Here is a 14,675-nt window from a genome sequence, read left to right as displayed (position 1 = left end):
GGGGAAGATGCCACCATGGACAAAGATCTCCAAACTAAGGCTCCCAGCCCAGCTTTGACCCTTGTGGGTGGTAGGACAGGGGGCACCACGAGCTGGTGACACACACCCCTGCTCTATCCTACAGGACACTGAAGGACACTTGCTGACCTGGGACACAGCTCAGTAAGGCAACCCTGGGCTCATAAAGTCATAGTCCAGCACAAGTCACTGTTTCCATGCTGAGTTTTGCAATGGATGTGCAGCACAATGGCCCAGACTCAGGTGAGGGAAAGGACAAAGAGCCCACATTTCTACCCCTCCAAGCTGAAAAGAACCTGAATCCCAGTCCCCAGCGTGCTGGAAAGAACCCAGGGACTCACAAGGCTGGTTGTGCAAGAGCTCTGTTAATTCCATGTTTTTTAAGCAGCCCTTGGAGTTCTTTTGAGTGCCTGCTGTTGAGATCCCTGCAAACAGCTCCTGAGCACGAGCTCTGCTCTCTCCCACTGCATCTGTGTGTGTTTAGGTCTGGCTTACTCGACAGGCTCGGCCATCCTGGAGGGAGCAGATTTATCAGGCAGGACTGGCAATAAAGATAACAGTGTTGGTGATGATTCCTGAAGCTGAATTGCTCCCAGTGCACTGGGAGGGCATATCCAGTGCAGGACACCTACAGAGTTCTGTAGAATAAATATGACCTGCTTCAGTTTATACAAACCAGCTCCACAGAAGCATTATAACCAAACAGTACTGCCCTTACAGGGAAGAAACAGGAGGAGCTGGGATATCTGAATTGCCTTTCCAGTGAGGAGGCAGTCTGCTGGAGGCACTGGTTGTAGAGCATGCAGAGGCAGCACACACACCCTCACACACACTGATGGTACATCACCCAGAGGGTGTAGCAGCTCTGGCATCACAAGGTGATACCTGTGCCTGTGGAGGCTCTGCTGTGGATGCAGCCCAACAGCATCCCACAGCAACAAACTGACTCCAGCCCCACGTTCCTGGGGGACAGTGCACGGCCCCAGCTCACAACACTGCACAAAGCAAACTGATTGCAGATTTTGCTGGCACAGCCACGCAGCAGCACAGCTCCTGCTTCCCTTCCTTCTGGGAAGTGACACAGCACAGGCAGCTCTGCACCAGGCTGTCAGGAACAGATTCCCACTGCACTGGAATTAGAGATAGGTCCAAACAAACCTGCTCCCTTCCAGGGATTGGGGAGTCACACCTGCCTCTCTGTTTTCTGAAAAGCAGGTACAACAGTTTTGTCTGTTCAAGGTGCACCATCCCTGATCCTCTGACAGCAGCACTGAGCAAGATGCTCAGAGGCAAAGGGGATTTTTGAATCAGCTTGGGTGGCCACCAGCTATTTCAGGTTGGGCTGATTTCTGCAGGCCCTTGGCAGCATTTCTGGTGAGGTCTTTTTGAAGCTATGTCCTTCAGCTGAAACCCCCCCAAACCCCTCTTTTTCTGACCACCCCAAGGAAAGTGAAATTCCTTGAGGAAAATAACTTTCAAACCTCTCTGAGTTTTAAAAGTCCTATTAGACTAATTTTTAGGATGCAGGGAGAAGAAAGCTTAAGCTAGACAAACTAGTGGAAAAACTGATCTATTAAAGCAGTGGATGCTATCAGGGAAGTGAGCAATTTCCTACAAGCACCATAACCATTGCATTTCTGCTAGAGCAGACCTGTCTCACCTTCCCAGCAGCATTCCCTCTACCTGCCCTGTTCCTGGAGTCCATTTCAACAGCTCCAATGGTGTGATGCACTTCAGTGACCTATTAGCTGTCACCTGCTCAAGATACACCCATGGCACATTTGCCATTGTGTAAAAGCAGCAGTAGCAAACATAACACCCTAAATAAATGTTCAGAGGCTGCAGAGTGGTGTAATTAATCACAGGGTCTTTCACAAGCAGCAGCAGGGAGGGGGAAGCACAAGGGAAGGCTGTGGGAGGGGGGACATCAGGGCCCCCTTCTGCTGTCTGTCCCCATCCTGCCCTGCCAGAGGCTACGGGAGCCAAGGGATGAGAGACCAGGCAGCAGCTGGAGTTGGAGTCAAGGTCAAGCTCCATTTCACAGCTCATCCCATTTTGTGAGCCCCGGCAAGTGACAGTTTCCCCAGCCTGCTTTGTTTGGGCACATCCCTGATCAGCAGACAAGTAGCCCTCATTGCCAGGGTCTGCAGAGGTGTAAAGTTAAGACTGCTCCAAACCCACTCTCTGCCCTGCTGGATTTGCATCTTCCCTTTCCCACATTCCCCAGGGCCCAGACCCGCTGACACAGACAAGAGATGTCAAAGAAAGAGACAGAAGGAACAGCTTAAACACCCTGAACTGCATCCCTCCAAATCCTCCCTTGGCAGACAACCAGCTCTCAGCTCTCCTTCCCTGCAGTTATCTCCTCCTGCACTCCCTGGGAATGTACTCCGTTGGGATGCTGGCTCCTGCTGCCCACCCAGCAGCTGAAAAGCTGCACCAAGGGACACAAAGTCTGGGGACTGCTTGGGGAAAAAAAAACCAGGAAGCCTCAAATTTAAGACACAGCAGAGTCTAGGACACAGCACACCTCTGTCAGTGTGCCTTGCAGCCCAACAGCAATGCTCTCCCTCGACAGCTGGCCCCCAAGTTCATCAGCAGAAGCTGTTGAATAGCTTAAACAACTGGAATAGCTTAAACCTGGGAGAAACCTCCACCATCACCACTTGAGAAAGTCTTCAGGGACTCTTGGACTCACCAGGATGGTAGGAATGGCAAGCTGGGAGCCAGCAGAACTTCTCCAGGGCGAGCTGACTGATGCCTTGGCTGAGCCCTCTGCTCTTCCCGACCTGAATCCTCCCTCATCCAAGGACACTGGTCAATGCGGAGGTGTCCTCCTGATTCAGAGGGGCACTGCCCTCCCCTGAAGAGACAGAGACAAGAAAAGGTGGTTTTAGTTCCTGACATTGAGCAGAAAACTAAAGCATAAGTCCTAAAGGCTGTGTCAGCATTCACCCTGAGCCCCAAGGTCAGCCCACCTGAGTCATGCCTCCTCTTCTTCCCTTTTTTCAGTCCCACTCCCTGCTCTCTCCAGAAGGCTGGCATTCTCCTGCTCTGACCAGCTGCTGGAGCAACACACCAAAGCACTGCAGAGCAGAAGGAAAAAAAAAACCCAAACACATATATAGCAGCCTTTGAGCCATGCTTTTAATATTTCATCTTTCTTTTTCTGCCAGAAGAAAGTAAATTCCTTATGCTGGCTGGGCTGCAACCTCACCACCATATCCCTGTGCCTCAGACAGCCCTGTCTGCCAGCCCCTCCAGGCAGATGGGGAGTGCAAGGCTCATCTTCCTCCCACACAACCCCTTCTGCTCCGGCGTCCCTTGACACTGGTCAGGCAGCACAGTGGGGACGAGGCACTGAGGGGACAGGGAGGCCTGGGCAGCTGCCCAGGAACTGCAGAGTTCAAGATGCTGCAGAGAGCCCCACACTGAGCTCCATGAGGCACCCGGACGCCTCGATGGACCCACTCTGGTGGAAGAACTTGTCTGGGAAAGGTGACAGGTCAGCAGGCACCAGGTCACCCCGAGTGGCATCTGCCAATCCCCGCCACCGAGCTCCGCGTCAAAGCCAGCCGCCATCCCACCGGCACACAAACCATCCATCAGGCATCATCTGTGTCAAAGCCAGTTTTTTATTTGTAAATTTAATGTCTGTAAAGTATTTTGGCTTTAAATTATTCCGCAGCCTCCCCTCGGTTCAGCGGCGCTTCCCCGTCTAGACAGAACAATCTTGTTGTCAGCGAAACAGATTCGCCCTGACATCCCCGCCGCGATGCCGCTGCTGTTTTGTAGAATGGAAAAGAGCTAAAAAGCCCTTTCTTTACTGTTTTGAAATGTGATTCCTGTCCATTCAGCTTCAAACAAACGCCTCAATAAATAATCCTGCTGTCTTTGGTTTGATCTCTCCGTGTTAGGAAGATGCATGGATGGAGAAACGGGGGGTGGCTCAGCGTCTGTTGGGTCTGGCATCTCCCAGTGCTGCTTGCAGCGTGCCTGCTCTCCTGGGAGCAAGGGATTCCCACCTCTCCTGCTCTGTCTTTCAAACCCACCTGCTTTGGCTCTCTCCCGGGCTGCAGAGCAAGGACTGGAGTGTGGAGATCTCTGTGGCAGCAAAGTCCCTGCTCCCGAACACTGATCTGTCTGATCCTCTGTGGCTGCGGGACAAACCTTGGATGGCTGGGAGGGAGATGCAGGACAGGCATCAGCAGCCTGAAAGAGATATTAAACCAAGTCAAAACACATTTTGCATATCACTTTTGTTGCCAGGTCTCTGCCAACATGAAAGACTACAAATACTTCCACTATAATTTAAAAAGTACTTTTTCCCCTTGTGCACCAAGGCAAAGGTAAACAAGAACGAGCGTTCAGCAGCACCTCCTGTCAGCCTGTGGTACTTGGAGAGAGAAAACAGCCTGATCCAGCCAAAAATAACATTGCTCCCCTTTTGCTCTGTCAGTGACACATCCTTGATGTTTGCAGTCAGAAGTGACAGGTACCAGTTGGGGATCTTTCCATCTCCTCTCCTGATGAGACGGCCACCCACGTGGCAGCAGGGAGGTGATCTCTACCTTGTGCGAGGCATTCCCTGCCTGGGCATCACCCAGGGAAAAGGCACAGCCCCAGAACTAAGCCCCCGAGGAGCTGGACACAATCACACAGGAACAGAGAGGCCTCCATCAGAGCAAGCTGAAGGTCAAGAGCTCAGCCCCAGGGAGGCCTCTCCAGGGTGCCTGCAGCCAGGTGGGGATGGAGAAGAGTCTGAACTCACCAACAGGCACATCTACGGGTGGAAAAGGGACACATTACCTGATTTTATTCCCCAAATGCTCACAGACCTCAAGGAGGTGCCCAGTTCAGAACACTGTATCAGTCCTCCGGCATTAACATTTAATCCCAATGCCAGAGCATCACACTGTAGATCAACTGCAAAAGCACTACACAGAGAAAGAGACACTCACCTCTAAATATTCAAGCAGAAAAAGTGCCTCTGAATATTCAAATAGGAAAAATGAAATCATGAAGCAAGAACTTGTTTTCTGCACAGGCACCACCATCCAACAGCGCAATGGGGAGAGCTACACAAGAAGGAGCTGCTTCAGGGCACCTCCAACCCTGCTTCCCACCCTTCACCTCATTAATTCATCCCTGTCCTGCCCCTTTGGAGATATTAACCCACTCCCAGGAGCAGTCAGGAGTTTCTCCAAGGGGCAAGCTGACTCTGTCCCATAGGGAACAGGTCCCCTTGGCTGTGCCACAGCCAAAGCCCCACATTTGGAGCAGCCCCCAGCACACCCACCCCAGCCAGGAGCAGATGGCCCCGGGATCCAGAGAGGCAAAGCGGGGGAAGATTCCACCATCCGAGGATGTGCCGTGCAGAATCAGCCCAAAGGACTGAGTGTTCCAGGGAAAACAGCACCAGGAAAGCATGGCAAACAGCATATGGATGTGCCCCTTCCTGGGTGCATTGAGACCATCCCACACAAGATCCTCCACAAGCACAGAACCCAGAGAGGGCTGAGAGCATCCTGCAGTAGCAAGTTCTACTTTCTGCCTCCTCCTTTACCCAACAGTATTATTTTACCAGCTCATGAATTCAGTGAGAAGGGTTTGCCCTGGGTCCGGGGGACCAGCAGTCGCTCCTTTGATCAAACCTGTACCTTCAGCACCTGCTCACTGTTGATGGAGAGCTGAGCAACCTTTCTCTCCTCACCCCCTCCACCTGCAGCAGCCCTGCTGATGACCAGATCCATGATAAATGGAGTTAGAGCTGCAGTGGAGTGTTTGCTGTCCTCCTGGGATGGAGGTGTTAATGCATGGGCTGAGCTGGGGGCGGGGGAGTGAAGTGCTGAAAAATGATGCAGGCAAAGCTCATTATCACATCCTTAATAGCCCTGAAATTGCTGTGAGGGCCTCTGTCAGTTCTGCTCCCCCTGGGTGGTAGGGAGCCATCCCCATCTGTCTCAGCAGCAGGGCCTGGTCCCCTCTCCAGAGCCGCTGGCCACCCAAGCAGACAGGGCACCTCCACACTTGGAGCCGACATCTCCACACCAGGTATTCCTGAGAGGAGCTGCAAAGGAGAAGTCGTGCTGGCTCAGCTCAGCACCTCTGCTCCAAATCCATTGACTCCAGGAGGGGGCACTGGCCTCAAGCATCCAGATTTTACTCCTACGCTCTGCTCCTGCCCTCCACGACAAGAGGCAGAACGTGCCTCGATCTCCCTGCCTGTATGAAAGAGCTGTAGCATCTTCCATCCACCTCAGTGAATATCTTTTCCTTTTGGTTCTTCTTGGGCACTCACAGAGCTTCACTGATACATTTTGGGGAATTTTCAGCCAGTACAGAGGTGCTGATGGCACTTCCAATGTCACCCACCACCTGGGCCATGGCTCTGCTCAGGTGTGTTTTCAAGTCAACTCATCATCACAGAATCCCAGAACAGTTTGGGTTGGGAGGGACCTTAAAGGTCATCTAATTCCACCCCCTTCCACTAGACCAGGTTGCTCAGAGCCCCATCCAACCTGGCCTTGGACACTTAACACATCCTGGTGTGTGCTGGTGCTCTCTCCAGTGGGAGATGGATGTGGACACCAACCACTTGGCTCCAACACACCCTGAACAGCTCAGACCCCACCAATGACAGCAGGTGCTCGAGGTACTGGTTTGATCCAAGGAGCAATTGCTGGTCCCCCAGACCTGGGGCCAACCCTTCTCACTGAATTCATGAGCTGGTAAAATATTACTCCTGGGGGAAGGAGGGGGCACAGGGCAGGAGTAGGTCCCATGTCAGCACAGAGCTGGTGGCTGCACCTTTAAGTGCTGCATCTCAATTCCACTTCTCCTGACACCTGCACCAAAGGGATTTGATGGCTCCCAAGAAATGCCAAGCCAAGAAGCTTTTAAGAACTCCTGAACTGCCTTTTTAAGAGGCAGGGCACATGTGCAGCTAATCCAGTCTTAAAACTAATGATTTAATTTACCTTAGGAGAAGCAAACCAGCATAAGTTAATATCTCCCAGTAGTATAACATAAGCATGTTTTATCTAGAGATTACGTTGATTAAATCATCAAGTGCCATAATCTTCCTTTCGTACCTCAATTAAAAAAATCCCTAAAAATATAGATATAGCCTTCCAAGCCACAGGAGGGAAGTGCACATTCATCTCCAAGCACTCTCCTCGCTCAGCAGTGCGTGCACATGAGACTCCCCACCCTGGAAGGAGCTGCTCCAGCTGGTGCAGTAAGGAGAGGGAAAATGAAGCTACGTGTTCCGAATGGAAGCGATGCCAGGAGGTGAAGGAGCTTGGAGTCGGTACAGGAGCCACACTCGTGGGGTTTCACTCTGCAAATGTGACTGAAGAGATCAGATCTGACTTCTCAAGGCCGTGTATCTGCTTTCAGGGTGTTAAGGCACCAAGGCCATTAGTCACACAAGCTGGAAATTCAAGTGGGCTCAGTTCCACCACGCAGGGAGACGGTGCCTGAGCAGAGGGGGAAGGCACAGAGGCCCATTTCAAACATTTCCCTCCCACCCCTCTAATCTCATTTCTGCTTGTTCCCACTTGCTTTGCTCTCCACTGAACTGAAGGACTACACCACCCACCCTGGTGAATCAACAAGACCTACCTTGGCTTTTTCCAACCGAGTCTGCACCTGCCGGGGGTTGTTTTTCAGACAAAGCCTGTTCCTGTGGGACTCAGCTGCAAACCCTCTCCTGCAGTTCTCTGCCAGGTAATCATGCACGGGCACTTCAGGTTTAATGGCTTTGTCTGCTGGCTGCTTGGATTGCTGGAGAGCTCTTGGGCAGGGCACTTCAGAAGCACAACACCTTTCATTCAAAGCCAATTCAGAGCCTCAGTGGTGAGTTTGAAAGCTTCCCTGGAGAAGGACAAAGGATTTGTTAGGAGAAGGTGTCCAAGGCCAAAACAACATCCCTAACATCAACAGAAAGCTCCTGCCATGAGAGAGCAAAACCTAAACACTCTTTATACTGACCACTGACATCAGGAGCAGGTCTCCAGCAAACAACCTGGATTTATAAGGCCACGTCTCAACATGAGGAACATCGACTCACCCTCCTAGCCCCTGGTGTTGGTGTTTATGAAATAAGTGGATTTTGCAAAGAAAGGGCAATTAATAGACGCTTTTGTGTTCGGTTATTGGGAAGTTGGGGCAAGCAGCAAGAATCTGCCAGTGCTGCTGAGTGTGGGCTGCAGCCACCACAAGTCCCCTGCCTCAGTTTCCTCATAAACAAGGTAATTACTCCGCTGTTGTAAAAGCTTGGGAGCCTTCAGGAGGAAAACAGCATTATTATCTGAAAAAATATTTTAACGCCCAAATGAAGCTGTCAAGAGCAACTCCCTGCCCAGTGTCTCAGGCAGAAAACACGTCTCCATTCAAACACCCTGTCCCTACAATTAAAAAATATACATCTTGTAAAGGAACCAGTTTCAGGTTCTGTGAGGAGGTCTTTTCTCAGCAAGAGGTTTTTTTCAGAGAGGAGACCCAGTGTGCTGACTTACAGCCTTACAAATCTGGAAGCTTCAAGAAGTCTCCTGACTTTTTTTTATTATTATTACTCATTTCTATGGTCCTGCAAACCTGTCTGATGATTCACAGAGCAGAGGAGGGTTGTGTTTCTTTCCTTGAACTCCTTTCAAACTAAAACTCAGACCCAAGCCCTTCTCTCCCCTAGAATCAAACCTCCATGTCTTACTGTATAGAACTGAATTCCCTAAAATAATTCAGACGGAGGACTGTAATTTCAGAACAACTCCTCACAGTCTTCTGATGTCATTTTACAGTAGAAATAACCTATATCTGACCCTCTCCCTCTGCAAGTGTCTCTGTCTGCCCAGCTCTGAATAGCATTTCCCTCCTGGGCTTTGTAACCTCCACAGTCCAATTAACAGGGTCTCCAAAAGCCTGGGGACTTCATTACTTCTAAATGAAACATCTTCAAACACACTAATGCCACTTGTCTTCTGCAGGACCCTCGTTCCAGGCAAGCCTGACATTTTGACAGATCTCCACAACTCATTTTCACCGAGGAAATGCACCATTACACAAGGTTAATTTTTTAGGATGAATAGAAAACCTCTTCCTCCAGGTAAATATTAGACAACATCTACACACTGCATGGAATTACATGTCAAGCCACTCGATAAAACCAACTTATCTGCCAGGAACAAGCCTGTCAAATCCTTGGCACAGATGCCTTTCTGCCCCCACTTTAAGTCTAGAGGAAGGGAGAGGGGTTCCACTCGTTGATCACCCCCACCCTGCCAGCACCACGTCTGCCTGTGCTTCAGCCTCCCTGCTGAGACAGCTGCCTTTGGAGAGGAGGATTTTGAGAGGATACCAAGAGAAAAGCCTTCCAAAAAAAAAAAAAAAAAGTCACAGGGGTTTCTTGGCTTCCACCCTCATTCCCAGGGCTTTAGGCACGCTGGGAGAGCACTGCTGCCTGCAAACACCACCTCTGCCACATCTCCTCCTCACAGAACAGCCTGCAGGCAGCACAGAGGGTGCTCAGCTCGCCTGTGACAGCAGCCAGCAGAGCCACATCACTCTGCTGCTGCTCACTCCCAGCAGCTCATCCCTTCCCAAGGAGAAAACTCGGCTGAGGGACTTGCTCCTCACTCCAATGCTCACAGCAGACCAGACCTACAAACGTTTGCTTTCAGGTTTTTAATACATTCTCCCTCTCCCCAAGCTGGGGGCAGAAATCTTTCACAGCAGATCAGAGCCCACAGATGTCAGACAGCTTCTCTTCCTTCTTTTGTGATGCCCTGGGAAAGCCAAAGCTGGCAGGCAGAAAGCCCAGGATACCTGGCAGGATGGACTTGATTGTCTCCAGCTAATGAGTTCCACCTTGGAGGGAGAGATCTTCATTTCCAGGGGCCTCAGGTCCTCTCTGAGCTTCATCTAGAATCTGCAGGGACACTGCCATTCCACACTCAACATCCTGCACGAGCAAATGACTCATTATCCCCAGGGAGCTGCCATCTGTCAGCCCATCACGGACAGATCTGATTAACAGAACATCCCCGTGATCTCCACCTACTGCAAAGGAGAACGTGCTCCCTCCCAGTGGTTCATGCTAACACATTCTAACTTGGGATTTGCAACGAGCCTCTCATACTCAACTACCAAACACAGCTGATGAGCAGTAACTCGTTATCCAGAAATCATTGGGTCACTGCTCTGGGCTGAGCCAGATGGAGGAGGGACAAGAGGGTAACACTGAAGAAGAGGTGATGCACCCAGAGGTGAAGTTCTGATGTAGCTGAAACTCTAGAGTAAAACCTTAAGGAAGGTTAAATTGCCCTCAAGCCCAGATTACAAGCTAAATTGAGGAAGGCATTTCTAACTGGATTGCAGACCCAGCTCTCAGTCTGTGGCAGATGTTTGCTCTCCCAAGCCCCAACTAAGTCATCAAGTTTGTTCTCATTTACTTCTCTCCGTAGAAACCTTTGAGATTTGCATTTCAAAACCACTATAGGGGTAAAATCACTGCTGAGACAGGCAGCAGCAGGCACTGGATGCCCTTCACAGCACTGACCATGCGGGAAGGCAGGAATGCTCCTGCACTGGCAGCGGCTTCTCCCGCTCGTTCTGCTCAGCAGCAGCTGAGATTGCCACAGCAACAGGAGACAGAGGAGAAAAGTATTTCTCCAGAGCATATTTGGTTGCTTTCAAGTGGATCGACACAGGAGAGTTCGTTTGTAAACGTCAAGAGCATGTCGGTGTGAAATTGGAAATGCGAGTGGGCGGCAGCACAGCTCAGGGGGGAGGAGACTGAACACTGGGCTCACCTGAGCAGGGTGTGGACCCAGAGACCTGCAGGAGCTCACGGGGCCTCAGCACTCATCGACTGAGCAAAGGAAAACCCTTGTCACTAAGGCTTTGTGGCTACTCCCCCCACGCTGGGCTCCAGGAGTTCTGTCTCCAAAACGCCCACCTTTGTGTGCGGGCACCACGAGCCTGAGCTGCATCCTGCTGTTTTCTCCTCGGGAAGGGAGAGACCCCAGTGCTGATGTTCCTCTGTCAGCTGAGCCATGTAACCAGGCAGCAAACACGGACAGTAAGGTCGAGCAGGAGACTGTGCTCCTCCCCAAAACAATTGAAGAGGCTCATTAAACCGGTTAATAGCAGGAGCAGCACTGACACCGTGCCACAGCATTTTCACTTTCCTTTGTAACAACATCCCAAAGGGCTCGAACATTTGGCTCCAGCACTAAGTGGCACCTCAAGAGTCCAGTTGAGATGTGCCAGGAGCAAGAGAGGGCAGCTCATCCTGAAAAACACAGGAGGTAATGAACCCCTTCTTGGATGAAGAGCGAGGCTCTCCCTGTGCTCTGGTGATGATGATGGCTGGGTTAAACATCCAGTGAACAACCAGGCAGCACAACTCAACCTCACCATCCTTCACTGCTCCCCCTCACAGCAGGCATTTGAGACATCTCCTCCCTAAAGGAAAATTTGGGAGAAGCAGGATGAGAGCTAAACAAACACTTAGAATAGTCACATTTTTGTGATTCTGCTGACAGCCCATTCGGAGCACACTCAGCTCACTGAGAGGATACTGCAAGACAAGTGATAGACAGGGTCACAGGTCCAGGAGACCTCCTTGGTCAGAGGCATCACATCCAGCAATCCCCAGTGATAAACCAAGAACCCAGACCCTGCCTGGCCATGCACCACATTCCTTTTCATCTGAGGCACCACATTGGTTCAACCAAGCGTTTGGCAATTAGAAGATGCAGAGGCAGTGAAAGGGCTCACTGCAATAAATTAATTAAATAAAGAAAAGTAGCAATGCCTTGGAATGTAAGTAAATATGCAACACCACCACTGAAACAGGGTGTGTAACAAGGCACGGTTGGTTGGCTGGCTGAGACACACCGACCATCTCTCCTGGGCTCGTGCCTCTGCTCGGCTGACTGGCTGCATCCATTAATTACACCCCCATTAGGCAGGCAGGAAACCCTCCCAACCAGAGGCACCTTCCTGCTCTGTCACTCAGCCCAGGAACATGACAGATACAACAGAGCTGAGGCATAATCGAGACAGAGCACCTGCCAGGCTGGATGGATGGGGAGAAACCCCTCTGCACAGAGGCTTTGCAGATTATTAATACCTTTGGTTACATGACATGATGAAGAGGCACTGCAGGCCTCGTGAAGGCCACAGCCAGAGTTTTTGAGGTTGCTCACATCCATTACAGGTGTATAATATGTTCGCCAAGGTCTCCAGCACTGGGGTGGCAGAGCAGTCACACGTGGCAGCCACAGCCACAGCCCAGCACAGGAGCTGATGCATTTTTCATGCCCCCTGTGGCTTTCACATTACTTCAGAGCAAACAAAACCTTTCTTTCAGAAATCCAGCCTCAGCACTGAGGGGTGCCCAGCCCTGCTAACTGCTCCAGAGACTGCACTGTGGGGAGGCACAGGCTGCTCAGAGAAGCTGTGGCTGCCCCATCCCTGGAAGTGTCCAAGGCCAGGTTGGATGGAGCTCTGAGCAACCTGGGATAGTGGAAGGTGTCCCTGCCCATGGCAGGGGGTGGAATGAGATGACCTTTAAAGTCCCTTCCAACCCAAACCATTCTGTGATTCTGTGATTCCCTCCAGGATCTGCTTCCCACACCCCCCACCTCCCTTGTCCAGACACACCATGCAGCAGTCCAGGCATGAAAGCACCAACACTGCAGCTTTACACTCCAAAATATCTGCTAAATACTCACTTTTACAGCACCTGGAAAAGCCAAGCAAGCACCTGTGTCTACTCAGAAGGATGAAATTCTCAGGGAGCAAAGCCCTGCTGTGACAGAGCCCCTCACTGGATTGCCACCAATTGTCCCTTCCTTGGAACAAACAAGGGTTTATCCATCTTGGTTTTATCCAAGGGGACAGACACTTTATTTCTGTATTTCACCCAGACTTCCAAAGCTCTTCTCAAAACAGTTATTTCAATGAAAGTGGAAACAAATCAATAGTTTTGAATTGTCTTCGGGGAGAAGGAGACCAACAGGCTGAGGCAGGGCTGGGAACTCTCCTGCCAGCTTTGCCACGTTATTTCCCTTCCCTGAACTGCAAAACTTCACACTGGGTACAAAATGAGCCCTAATCAATACTCTAGTGCTGAGATACTATTACAGACTGTGCATCCCTGGGTCCCAGGTCACATGTCAAACCCTCCTGCCATGTCTTACAGTTTCCCAGACAGTCTTAAACCCACAGGTTTAGCAATTCCCAATTTCAGTGGATGAGGTTTTTACTACCCCAGAAATCCTGTTCCATCAGAATATTTGCCTCCTGAATTTATACTGATTTTGTACAACTGCATTACATGATTTAGTACCTTTAGTATTCAGTCTGCCCTATTACACGATGCCTCATGATGTACAAGGTTTGGAATGTTGCCTCCTAGTCACAACAGAAAAAAATATTCCTGTGACTATAATGCCCTGTTAGTAAATTGTAGTTCATGAACAACAGGCTATTTCTTCCCCAAAATGAATAATTATTCAGTGTTAACAGGAACTTGAGATGATCAGCAGCTGCCTTCAACTGTCTGCATAACAGAAATCAATCAATTGTTTATCAGACACCCATTAGCTCCCTGAACAAAAAAGGAAAATAAACCCCAAAACAAACAAAAACTTGACCTACCTCTCCATTTAATGACAGAAGCTGACGTGGAGCTCCATCCATGTGTCCTGAGCCAACCACTCTTCAAACCCATCAGTGCAACCAGTCTGTTCACTTTATCACCCTTCAGTCACCAATTCCAACCAGGATTTCAACCATCAAGCAGAAGAACTTGACTTAAGACACCACTTTTAACCTTGACTCGCATTTGTTATTTATTTTTGTTAAAGCTTGTTAGCTTTGATGAACTGGGCTGGCCATTAAACCAGCAGAGATGTGCAGCCAACCACCCCTGTCAAAAGAATCCTAACTCAATAAAAGTAAGGAACTTCAATAAAGCGAAATGAAAAATGTACGTTTCATCACTATTCTGATTATTTTCCCCTCTCAAGATTTGGGGCAGAACACGGGGATGCAAATTAGAACTAAATGAAAAATGACAAAGCTACCTTAGGCACACAGAGTGACTGATAGCTTTCAAATTTAGGATTGATTAAATAAAGCAGTGGCTGTTTCCTGTGGGTTAGAGCTCTCTGTTCCAAAGCCCTACAAATGCCTGACTTTGCTCAGAGCATTGCTATTTTAGAACCAAAGGCTTAAGTAACTCTTCCTGCTGCTTGTTCAGCATCTCAATTATGTGAGGGGAGTTTAGGCACCCACTCTGCTTATATGCACACCAGATATTTTGCCTTTGTGTCTTTTTGTCACCTAAATGTCATTTGAATTTTGGTCCCAGGGTACAAGGTTTCTTTGAGTGACTTTCCCCCTCTGCCTGTTTATTAATATCACGTTGGGGGGGCAAAAACCCCCAAATATTTTGTGGGGTTTTCAGTGCTCATAAACCCAGAGAGTTCTGTAAGCATATTTAAAAACTAAACTAAATCAACATTTTCCACTCTTGCATAAAAAGAAGGAATCTAAATAACCAGTATTGATGGCACTGCAAAGAGACAGATTAACTTAAAGTATTACAAAATATTTTGGCATCCCAGAAGTCTGACATGATG

General features: G+C 49.7%; 1 long non-coding RNA gene across 1 annotated transcript; it reads right to left on the bottom strand.

Moving 5' to 3' along the window:
* Positions 1-4,031: 4,031 nt before the first annotated feature.
* LOC116795813 lies at positions 4,032-14,167 on the bottom strand. The gene is made up of 3 exons (XR_004360165.1): positions 13,690-14,167; positions 7,645-7,896; positions 4,032-4,230 (listed from the first exon to the last, which is right to left on the bottom strand). It is a non-coding gene; the product is annotated as an uncharacterized LOC116795813 (long non-coding RNA).
* Between the last annotated feature and the right edge of the window lie 508 nt (positions 14,168-14,675).

Source organism: Chiroxiphia lanceolata, chromosome 18, assembly GCF_009829145.1.
Source record: "Chiroxiphia lanceolata isolate bChiLan1 chromosome 18, bChiLan1.pri, whole genome shotgun sequence".
Taxonomy (NCBI): Eukaryota; Metazoa; Chordata; class Aves; order Passeriformes; family Pipridae; genus Chiroxiphia; species Chiroxiphia lanceolata.
The sequence above is the reverse complement of the archived record's forward strand: the minus strand, read 5'-3'. Positions and strand labels throughout refer to the sequence as shown.